The sequence below is a fragment of the Ascaphus truei genome, chromosome 13 (assembly GCF_040206685.1).
Source record: "Ascaphus truei isolate aAscTru1 chromosome 13, aAscTru1.hap1, whole genome shotgun sequence".
NCBI classification, from domain to species: Eukaryota; Metazoa; Chordata; class Amphibia; order Anura; family Ascaphidae; genus Ascaphus; species Ascaphus truei.
In genome coordinates this window covers 38,793,685-38,803,517 of record NC_134495.1, presented here as the reverse complement: position 1 = coordinate 38,803,517, position 9,833 = coordinate 38,793,685, and positions in this window count along the sequence as shown.

The following is a 9,833-nucleotide window of genomic DNA, read 5'->3' as shown; positions in this document are numbered from 1 at the left end:
GGGGAGCAGGGGGGGAGAAAGGGGAGCAGGGGGGGGAGAAAGGGGAGCGGGGGGGGAGAAAGGGGAGCAGGGGGGGAGAAAGGGGAGCGGGGGGGAGAAAGGGGAGCGGGGGGGAGAAAGGGGAGCGGGGGGGAGAAAGGGGGAGCGGGGGGGGGAAGGGGAGCAGGGGGGGAGAAAGGGGAGCTGGGGGGGAGAAAGGGGAGCTGGGGGGGGGAGAAAGGGAGCTGGGGGGGGAGAAAAGGGAGTGGGGGGGGAAAGAGGGGGGGGAAAGAGGGGGGGGGAAAGGGGAGCGGGGGGGGAAAGGGGAGGGGGGGGAAAGGGGAGGGGGGGGAAAGGGATGGGGGGGGGAAAGGGGGGGGGGGGGGAAAGGGGAGGGGGGGGGGAAAGGGGAGGGGGGGGAAAAGGGGAGTGGGGGGGGGAAAGGGGAGTGGGGGGGTGGAGAGCAGTGGGCATATGTATTGTCATAATTTATGTATGTGCATGTCCGTCCCCCTCCGTGCGTCCGTCCCCCTGCTGGTTCGGCTGGTGCCCCCCCCCCCCGTGACTCGGCCCCCCCCTCCCCGTGACTCCCCCCCGTTCCCTGTGACTCGCGGCTCGCCCCCCCATTCCCTGTGACTCCCCCCCCCCTGTTCCCTGTGACTCGCGGCTCGCCCCCCCCCGTGGCGCCCGCTTGGTCCCCCGATGTGCCGTCCGGCTGAGTGAGGCTCGTGCAGGCGGCGGCAGGAAGCGCCCTGTGTGGGCCTGAGGCGCGAGGCTGCGTGGAGAGTTACTGGCGCCATAAGCTGAGGCGGGACGCGCTGTGACTTACCTTAGGGGGAGGTAGCGCCGGGGAGGTAAGGGAGCGGCTGGGGTAGGAGGGGCCGTGCTTCCCGTCCAGAGCCGGTGCAGGGCGGCGCACGTGATGGGGGGGGGGCGGAGTGTGTGTGTGTGTGTGTGGGGGGGCGGAGTGTGTGTGTGTGTGTGTGTGTGTGTGTGTGTGTGTGTGTGTGTGTGTGTGTGTGTGTGTGTGTGTGTGTGTGTGTGGCCCGTCACTCCGCCTCAGGCCAATGAGAGGTGTGCGGGGGCGGGCATGGCCTGAGCCGGAGTGACAGGCCAAAGGTGCTATGCGATTGGCCCTTGGGACGCAGTGCTTTCAAAAATATATAGTAGATGTTTGCACGTCAAACAGTTCAGCTGTTCAACTTTTTCGGTCAAGATAACTATTTGAATCAACTGTTTTAAAATAAGTTTTTGTTAAAATCTTGTCACCTTCACTAAATAAAACTAGATCTAGAAAATTGATCATTGTCGAATTATGTTCATGGGTAAAATATAGATTGACATCATTGTTATTCAAATATGTATAAAATTTTAAAAGCTCTTCTGTCGTACCCTTGCATACTATTAAAAGATCATCTATAAAACGTTTATAAAAACAAAATATTCTTATGGAAGGGATTATTGTGCCAAATGTTATCAATCTCCCATTTCCCCATGATTAAATTAGCAAAGTTAGGGGCAAATTTCGTCCCCATAGCTGTCCCACAGTTCTGTAAATAAAATTTGCCTTCAAATAAAAAGTAATTATTTTTTAAAATAAAATCTATACTTCTTGTAATAAAAGATCTCTGTTCCATACTCATAAAAGGGTCCTGTTCTAAAAAATAATCAACGGCCTCAACTCCTTTCTCATGTATAATACTTGTGTATAACGCAGTTACATCACAAGTGACCCATAAAAGATCATCCGCCCATTTAATGTTGCTTATTAAATCAAAAATATGCTTTGTATCCCTTCTATATGATTTTAGGTTTTTCACATGATTCTGGAGAAATTAGTCAACAAATTCCGACAAGTTGGACGTGATGGAATTTATCCCAGAAATAATTGCGTGTCCAGGGGGATTGGTTAGACTCTTATGTATTTTTGGTAAGTGATACATTACCGATGTTCCACATTCAAAAACTTGAATTCAGCTTTATTCAAGGCTCCTTTTGCCAGGCCATCTTTTAAAAGTTTTGATAAATTCAACTGAAATTTAATAAGTGGGTCTGTACTGAGAATGGAATAGGAATTAGTATCTCCTAAAATCCTAAGTGCTTCCATCACATAATCAATTTTGTCCTGGATCACTATTCAACCCCCTTTGTCTACCTGACGAATAACGATGTCTTGATTACTTTTAAGATCTTCAAGTGCTTTAGTTTCACTATATGTTAAATTCGACATTTTCTTAGGGGGATGTTCACAAAGTTTCACAAGATCCTTCAATACAAGTTCATAAAACACCTCAACGTTATGTCCTTTGGACTGAGATGGATAAAAATTTGATCTAGGTTTAAAATGCGAATGAATAGTTGCTTCTTAACTCACAAAAGAATCTAACAGAACCCCTGCTTCTATGGGACCTTCATTTTCCTCTAAACGGGCAACCATTGATGTAATATATTCCTGCTCATTTGCCTGTATTGCACTTTGGGTTCCATTTTTCAAAAAATGCCGTTTGAGTGTTAACTTTCTCGTAAACCTATGCAAATCAATGAACAGGTCAAACAAAACCGGCTCACTGGTCGGTGCAAAGGAAAGGCCTCTCTCAAGAACCCTACTTTGTTCCACAGTTAGGGGAAATTTTGATAGATTAAAAATACTTCCCTTATTGGTTTCAGAAAAAGGGGGGGAAAGGAAAACACAAAATGGATGTGTCTCCTAAAAGAATTCACTATACTGCACTCCTACTTGATTAAAATTTAACTTTTAATATATTTTCATAAAACATATGTTACCAAAAAACGTCATGTATTGTGCATTAAAAATAAATTAAATTGACAGTACCTAGCGTCTGTGTCAGTGAATGTGTGTTGGAATGGTCTCAAACGACAATAGTAGTAGAGGCTTCAGGACACAGAACGCTATTTAGTCAGGGTATGAACCCCTCTGGGGCACCTATGAGATCAGGTACACTAGTAATAGTAATTCAATAAACGTACACACTCAGTGACTAGGATGTATCGTAAAACTACAGCAGTCCTGCTTAGACTTGTAAACCACAGAGCACTTAAGGATGTTAGTTATAAATGTATTGCCATCCAATATATATAGAAGTGCTACTGATAGTATAGTGGTGGAGGGTAAATGATTCACAGCATAGTGAAGCAAATGTTCACAGCATATTAATCATTGAATCATTCTACAGCACACTCCAAATGGTCATATCATATAAAGAGCAGGAATGCTTGCGCACTGAGTGTTAGTGGAGTACCCAATTCAGATCTACATAGATAAAGCCAGGAGACTACAGAACACTACATAAAAGCAGCTCCAAGTAGGAGACTGACAACATGGCGCGTCCAACGCGCGTTTCCCTCCAGCAAAGGAGCTTCCTCAGGGACAAATTTGCTTGGGGGAGGAAGAATGAACCCTTATATACCCAAACAATACCTTGATTACAGATTGAACCGTTTACACCTGTTGCACATGCGCAGTAGGTCCGTTGTCAAACTACACCCCTCAAATTACAGAAATGCTTAATAAACCATCTGTGTAGGTTCCCACACATACAGCAACAAAAGTGCTGAATTGGTGTGTAAAAACGAGTTTTTTTAGGGCTTATATAGCAGTCTGGCATAAATCGGCGAAATTTGAGTCCAATGCGCATGCGCGCGGACTCAGGAAATCCAACAGACCAGAATGAAACCCACTGCGCATGCGTGGGCACTTAGAGTAGAAATGGCCAAATCAAAATTAGTGCTATGCGCATGCGCGAATACTTGTGAATTCTAGCCCGATATACATATGACTGCACATGCGTGGAAACTCCCGAAATCGCTCATTTAGAGGCGCATGTGCAAGGGACTCAGGCAACAGTATTGCCATAGTCCAGGCATGGTGCGCATGCGTTCGGACTCCGACATTTCTAGCTACCTGCCATCTATAGTTGCGCGCAATGCGCATGCGTCGGGACTTAGAAAATTTCCACAAAATAAAAGTTTTCATATCGCGCATGCGTCGGGACTTAGAAAATTTCCACAAAATAACAGATTGTTCCTATCGCGCATGCGTGGGCACTTAGAAATATTTAGCCTTATTAACAAAAAGTGTAATTTTGTTTGTTCAAACTATCTGTACATGCCCTAGATGTTGGCAAATGGGCAAGGTATTATAAAATATATGACTAATAATAGTCAATTCATAGTGGGTAAGGGTTAATGGTACCTTATGTAACTATTTTATGCAGAGTATAATTGCAAAGATTAAGTTATATATACTCCCCCATAGTGATATACTGCACAATGTGTCAGGCTTGAAGGTAGTGGTTAAAAATGATGAAGAAAATAAATAAAGAACCAACTTATGTGTATGCATATAGAAATTTTCCATAGACTTTTCATTGTATAATTATAATGCTATACACGTATGTCATACATAACGACTAAGCCCAAAAATGGGTTTAGAACTTCGGTAATATAGTCAATAATTGGGGTAAATAAGTAAATATCTTTCAATATCAAATGCTGGAAAACAGCCTAGTGGACATGGAAAATAATCTGGCTGCTCATATATGAAAAATGTATATAACACATGAATAAGCCATTTAAACAACAGGAAAACTCGGGAGCTAGATAATAGAGTCTAAACAAAGGAACCTACGTGATCAAATGAAGGGTGTAAATGTAAACCCCTCATTGAGTCCATTGGGGCTCCTTGTTTTTAATTTAAAAATCCATTCTGCTTCAATCCGAAGCAGGGATTGGTCAATGTTACCCCCTCTCATGGGACATTTAAGCTGGTAAATGCCCATGAATTTGATGGCATTGGTATCGCCATTGTGATATTGTGTCACATGTCTGGCAACAGATGTTTCAGCAGAATGTTTAATGGAATTAATATGCTCCAAAACACGTCTGCGTAGTTGTCTGGTTGTTTTTCCAACGTATCTCTTACCACATACACATGTGATAAGATAGATAACGTTGGGAGTCCGACAATTGATGAAGCTGTCCACAGAAAAATTTGATGTATTGTCACAATTGGCGAATACTTTGCCCACATCTATGTGTCTGCATGCTTTGCACCCTTGACAGCGGTACATGCCATTGACAGGGCTCAACCAAGTTGTAGTTCTGGAGCATTGGAAATGGCTGTTCACTAATGAGTCCCGTAGATTTTTGGACCGCCTGCTGGTAATCATGGGTCTAGGGCCTATAACCCGTGCCAAATCATCATCGGCCTGTAGGAGATGCCAATGCCTGGTAAATATCTTTTTAATGGCCCACCAACATTTGTTAAAGGTGCCAATGACTCTGATTGTACTATCCTTAGGTTTTGTCTTATTTCTAGACAGGAGAGAGGCCCTATCGCTATGCAGTGCCCGATGGTAAGCTTTATTCAATGTTTTAATGTGATAGCCACGGTTGAGGAATCTAGACCGAAGTTCTTTAGATTGTGTTATAAATTCTTCGGTCGTAGAGCAGTTCCTCCGAAGTCGGAGATACTGACCAATGGGGATGCCACTTATGAGGCTTTTAGGATGCTGGCTCTGCGCTAGTAACAGACTGTTAGTCGCAGTGCTTTTCCTATAGACCTTTGTCTTAATGTTACGTTCACCATCAATGTATATATTCAAATCTAAGAATGTTATTGAGGTGGTACTTAGCACTGTCGTGAGCCTCAAATTCAGAGTATTTGTATTTAATTTCTCCACAAACTCATGGAGTAATTGAGTGGAACCTTCCCATAGGAGCAGAATGTCATCTATGTACCTGATCCACATAGAAATGTGGTCAGTATACATAGAGAAATCCTCACTGAAAACGTGGATACACTCCCACCAGCCCAGGTATAAGTTGGCATACGTAGGGGCACAAGCAGTGCCCATGGCGGTACCCTGGGTCTGGTGGTAATAAAGCCCATCAAAAATAAAATAATTATGTGTTAGAACATAATTCAGTAGATCAAGAACGAAAGAGTTGTGTCTGTTAAATCTACGGTCCCTGGTCGACAGAAAGTATTGGACAGCATTGAGACCATTCTTGTGAACAATGGAAGTGTATAGTGATTCTACATCTAGACTCACAAGAATGGTCTCTGATGTGACATGGATCCCATCTAGTCTCTTTAGTGTGTCTTTCGTATCCTGGACATACGATGGGAGACTGATGACGAAATCCCTTAGAACCTTGTCTAAGTAAATACTGCTGCCCTCGGACAGACAGTTATTGCCCGAGACTATTGGGCGACCTGGAGGGGACCGTAACCTTTTATGTACCTTAGGTAAGGTATAAAATGTCGCCACCGTGGGTGACCTGGGGTACATAAAGTCAAACTCACTTCGGCTGATCATATCGGTGTCAAGAGCATTCTGTAGAATGTCTAGCAGTTCTAATTATATTCTGATGTCGGGCTATGGTCAAGGGTCTCATAGCAGTCTTTATCGCTAAGAAGCCTCATGTTTTCACTTACATAGGCTTCAGTGTCTTGAATTACGATATTGCCACCTTTATCAGATGGCTTAATTGTGTAGGCTTTGTCTGACATCAGTTCTTTTAGGCCGATTTTTTCGTCAGATGTGAGATTATTGACAGACTTATAATGTTTTGGCTCTGCTTCCAAGTCCCTAGTTACACAGGCAACAAACAATTCGACAGCTGGACAGGTGGTAATTGGCGGGGTAAAATGACTCCTAGGTTTCAGGTGTGTAAATGGACCTGTGATGTCATTATCAGGTGAGATATTCTGATCAAAAAGTTGGCAGAGATCTATAACATCTTGTCTTTCTTGTGCATTCAGACCGTCAGTGAGTATATTTGGATTAGCGGCTGCACGCTTAGCGTAAAATTTATGTAGCAACAGCCGTCTTCCAAATAGGTTTAAATCCTTCAACCACTCAAATAGATTGAAGTCTGACGTGGGTGAAAAGGATAGACCTTTCTTTAATAAATTTAGTTGGACCTCACTGAAGGAGTGGCTAGAAAGGTTAAAGATTTGCAAGGCATCATCATCTGCAGAGTCCTCAGTCACGGGTTGATTAGATTTTAGCTTTTTTTGGTGGTTGTTCTCAAGCTTCTTTTTTCCTCTCCTGGTTTTGCGTTTTGGAGGGCCTGAGCTAAAAAACCAACCTGCGTATCTTTAGTAACCTTGATCCCTCTGCCTTTATTTTGGCCTTTAGGTCTAGAACTAGTTTGTTCACTGTCTGAGGCATCTGTCTCTGATGAGGAGTAATCAGAGTAATTGCCTCTACGCCTAGACCTAGTGGGATATCGATAGACAGTGCCCTGCTCATAATCGTTAGTATCACGTATATATTTCATATGTTTTCTATCCTTCAGTTCCTGTCTGAACTTAGACATGTTTATTTCCAAATTTTTCTCCATATCTTCAAATTCTTTAAGTTGATTGTATTTACTTAAGTGTTTGAGATTAATATCAAGTTCTTTATTGGTCTCATCTAACCTTGACTTTTCATGATCAATAAGGAGATCCATAAGCGCAAAGGAACATCTAGATAGAGCATCTTCCCATTTTTTAATAAAATCCTGGGACGTGATGTAATAAGCAGGACACAATCGGAGTCTAAGGCCACGTGGAATCATGTTGGAATCAAGATAGCTTTGCAAACTTGTGATCTCCCACCAGACTTTTGACTGTGTGCGTAACAGTTGTGAGATGTTGCGAAAATAATTAACAATATCTTGTCCTGCACCTGATGTTTCATGTGTGGTTTTAGTGAAGACATTTCTGGCCTCATCTTGCCAGCCAGATATATCCATGCCACTAGTGAGGTAACCAGCCATGATATGTGTGTGAATTGGATCCACTACCTAGAAGGAGTTAATTAGAGTACCCCAGAAAGGGTAGTCCAGAAGAAACACTAGGGTTAGGGAGTGATCACAAAACCACACCAGTTGAAGCAAATAATGAGTAAATAAATGGTAATCCAAAAAAGTGGGTGCAAACTGTGAACTGAAAAGTGAATCAGAAAAAGGGGGGGAAAGGAAAACACAAAATGGATGTGTCTCCTAAAAGAATTCACTATACTGCACTCCTACTTGATTAAAATTTAACTTTTAATATATTTTCATAAAACATATGTTACCAAAAAACGTCATGTATTGTGCATTAAAAATAAATTAAATTGACAGTACCTAGCGTCTGTGTCAGTGAATGTGTGTTGGAATGGTCTCAAACGACAATAGTAGTAGAGGCTTCAGGACACAGAACGCTATTTAGTCAGGGTATGAACCCCTCTGGGGCACCTATGAGATCAGGTACACTAGTAATAGTAATTCAATAAACGTACACACTCAGTGACTAGGATGTATCGTAAAACTACAGCAGTCCTGCTTAGACTTGTAAACCACAGAGCACTTAAGGATGTTAGTTATAAATGTATTGCCATCCAATATATATAGAAGTGCTACTGATAGTATAGTGGTGGAGGGTAAATGATTCACAGTTTCTCTGGCTATTTTACACTGTCTCTTTCTTTGAACTTCCTTGCCCCTTTAAAACCAGAGACAGAACATGAAACACAGAAAGAGCTCAGTGCACATCCAGTGAAATTTAGATGTGGTCTGCCGTGTAGTGGCTCAGGGGCTTACAACACTTTGGCCAAAATGTTAAACTAAAAGACCATTTTATTCAAAAGATATCTATACATATATATTTAGGCACTGTACCGTGTATAAGTTTCACTGGATGTGCACTGAGCTCTGTCTATGTTTCATGTTCTGTCTCTGGTTTTAAATATATATTGCCATGCTCAGTAGCATTCCTCTGTGACACTTATATGCTTATATATATGTTGTGGTTATTTTGGGGGTTCAATATGAGCTTGAAGGTGTCCTGAATGTTTTACAACTTCCTTGCCCCCTCTGCTACCTCTCTTTCTAGTTTCTTTTAGGTCCTTCTGTGTCTGTATTAATAGTCTCTTTCGTTTCTCTAAAATAATTCTTTCTTTCTCCTGAGACTCCTTTAAAATTGGGTCCTTCCCTTGTTTTACATCTAAATGGTTTATCTTCTTCCCTTTTTGTTCTCTCTCTAAAAAAGACACTGCTGATGCGTTTCTAAAGGTTTCTAAAAGGCCAGACCTAATTTTGGGTTTAGCTCCCAAATTGGCCTCTATCTGTGAAACCTCATTGATTCTAAATGTATCTGAAGCAGGTCTTGAAGAATCTGATCCTGGATCTTTTGGGGTTGATAGTTCAAAACCTCTCCTTGTTTGGGGTAACAAATTAGACCTGGATGTTTTTCGATTTGTACTTTCCTCAAAATTCCTCTTAGACTTAATAGGTCCAGAGAACTCCCTATGTTGATCTACAGTTGTCCCCTTTGGTTGATGAGATCTATGCTCCTCCCTGCTAACATAATTTGAATTGGGCCCTCCTCTTGTGTGGGGAATAAAGTTCTGAGCTCTAGAATGCTCCTTACCTTCTCGTCTGGGTGCCCAATTTCTTTGTTTGTTTATATTATAATCAATAAAATCTCTATTAAACTTCGTATCTTTAATTGATATCAATTCTTCTTCAAATCGCTCTAATTTTATGTCTGTGGCTTCTACTAAATCATTAAATTCAACAGTATCACTAAAAATGGCAAATGGCAAATGGGAACGCAGACCCTTGGCTGCTCCTCGTACGCGTTTCACCAAACTTGTTGGCTTCGTCAGGGATACCATAGAGATTGTTCAGTAGGTATATATACCCCTTACAATTGAATAAATGATTAATTAATAAAACAATCTTATATGTTTAAATCAATTAAAAAAGGGGATAACTGAACTGCTACTCATAGTATATGGATTGGTTCATGTCACAAACCAAAAAAGTTAATGGCATAAAATTACTATTAAGATAAT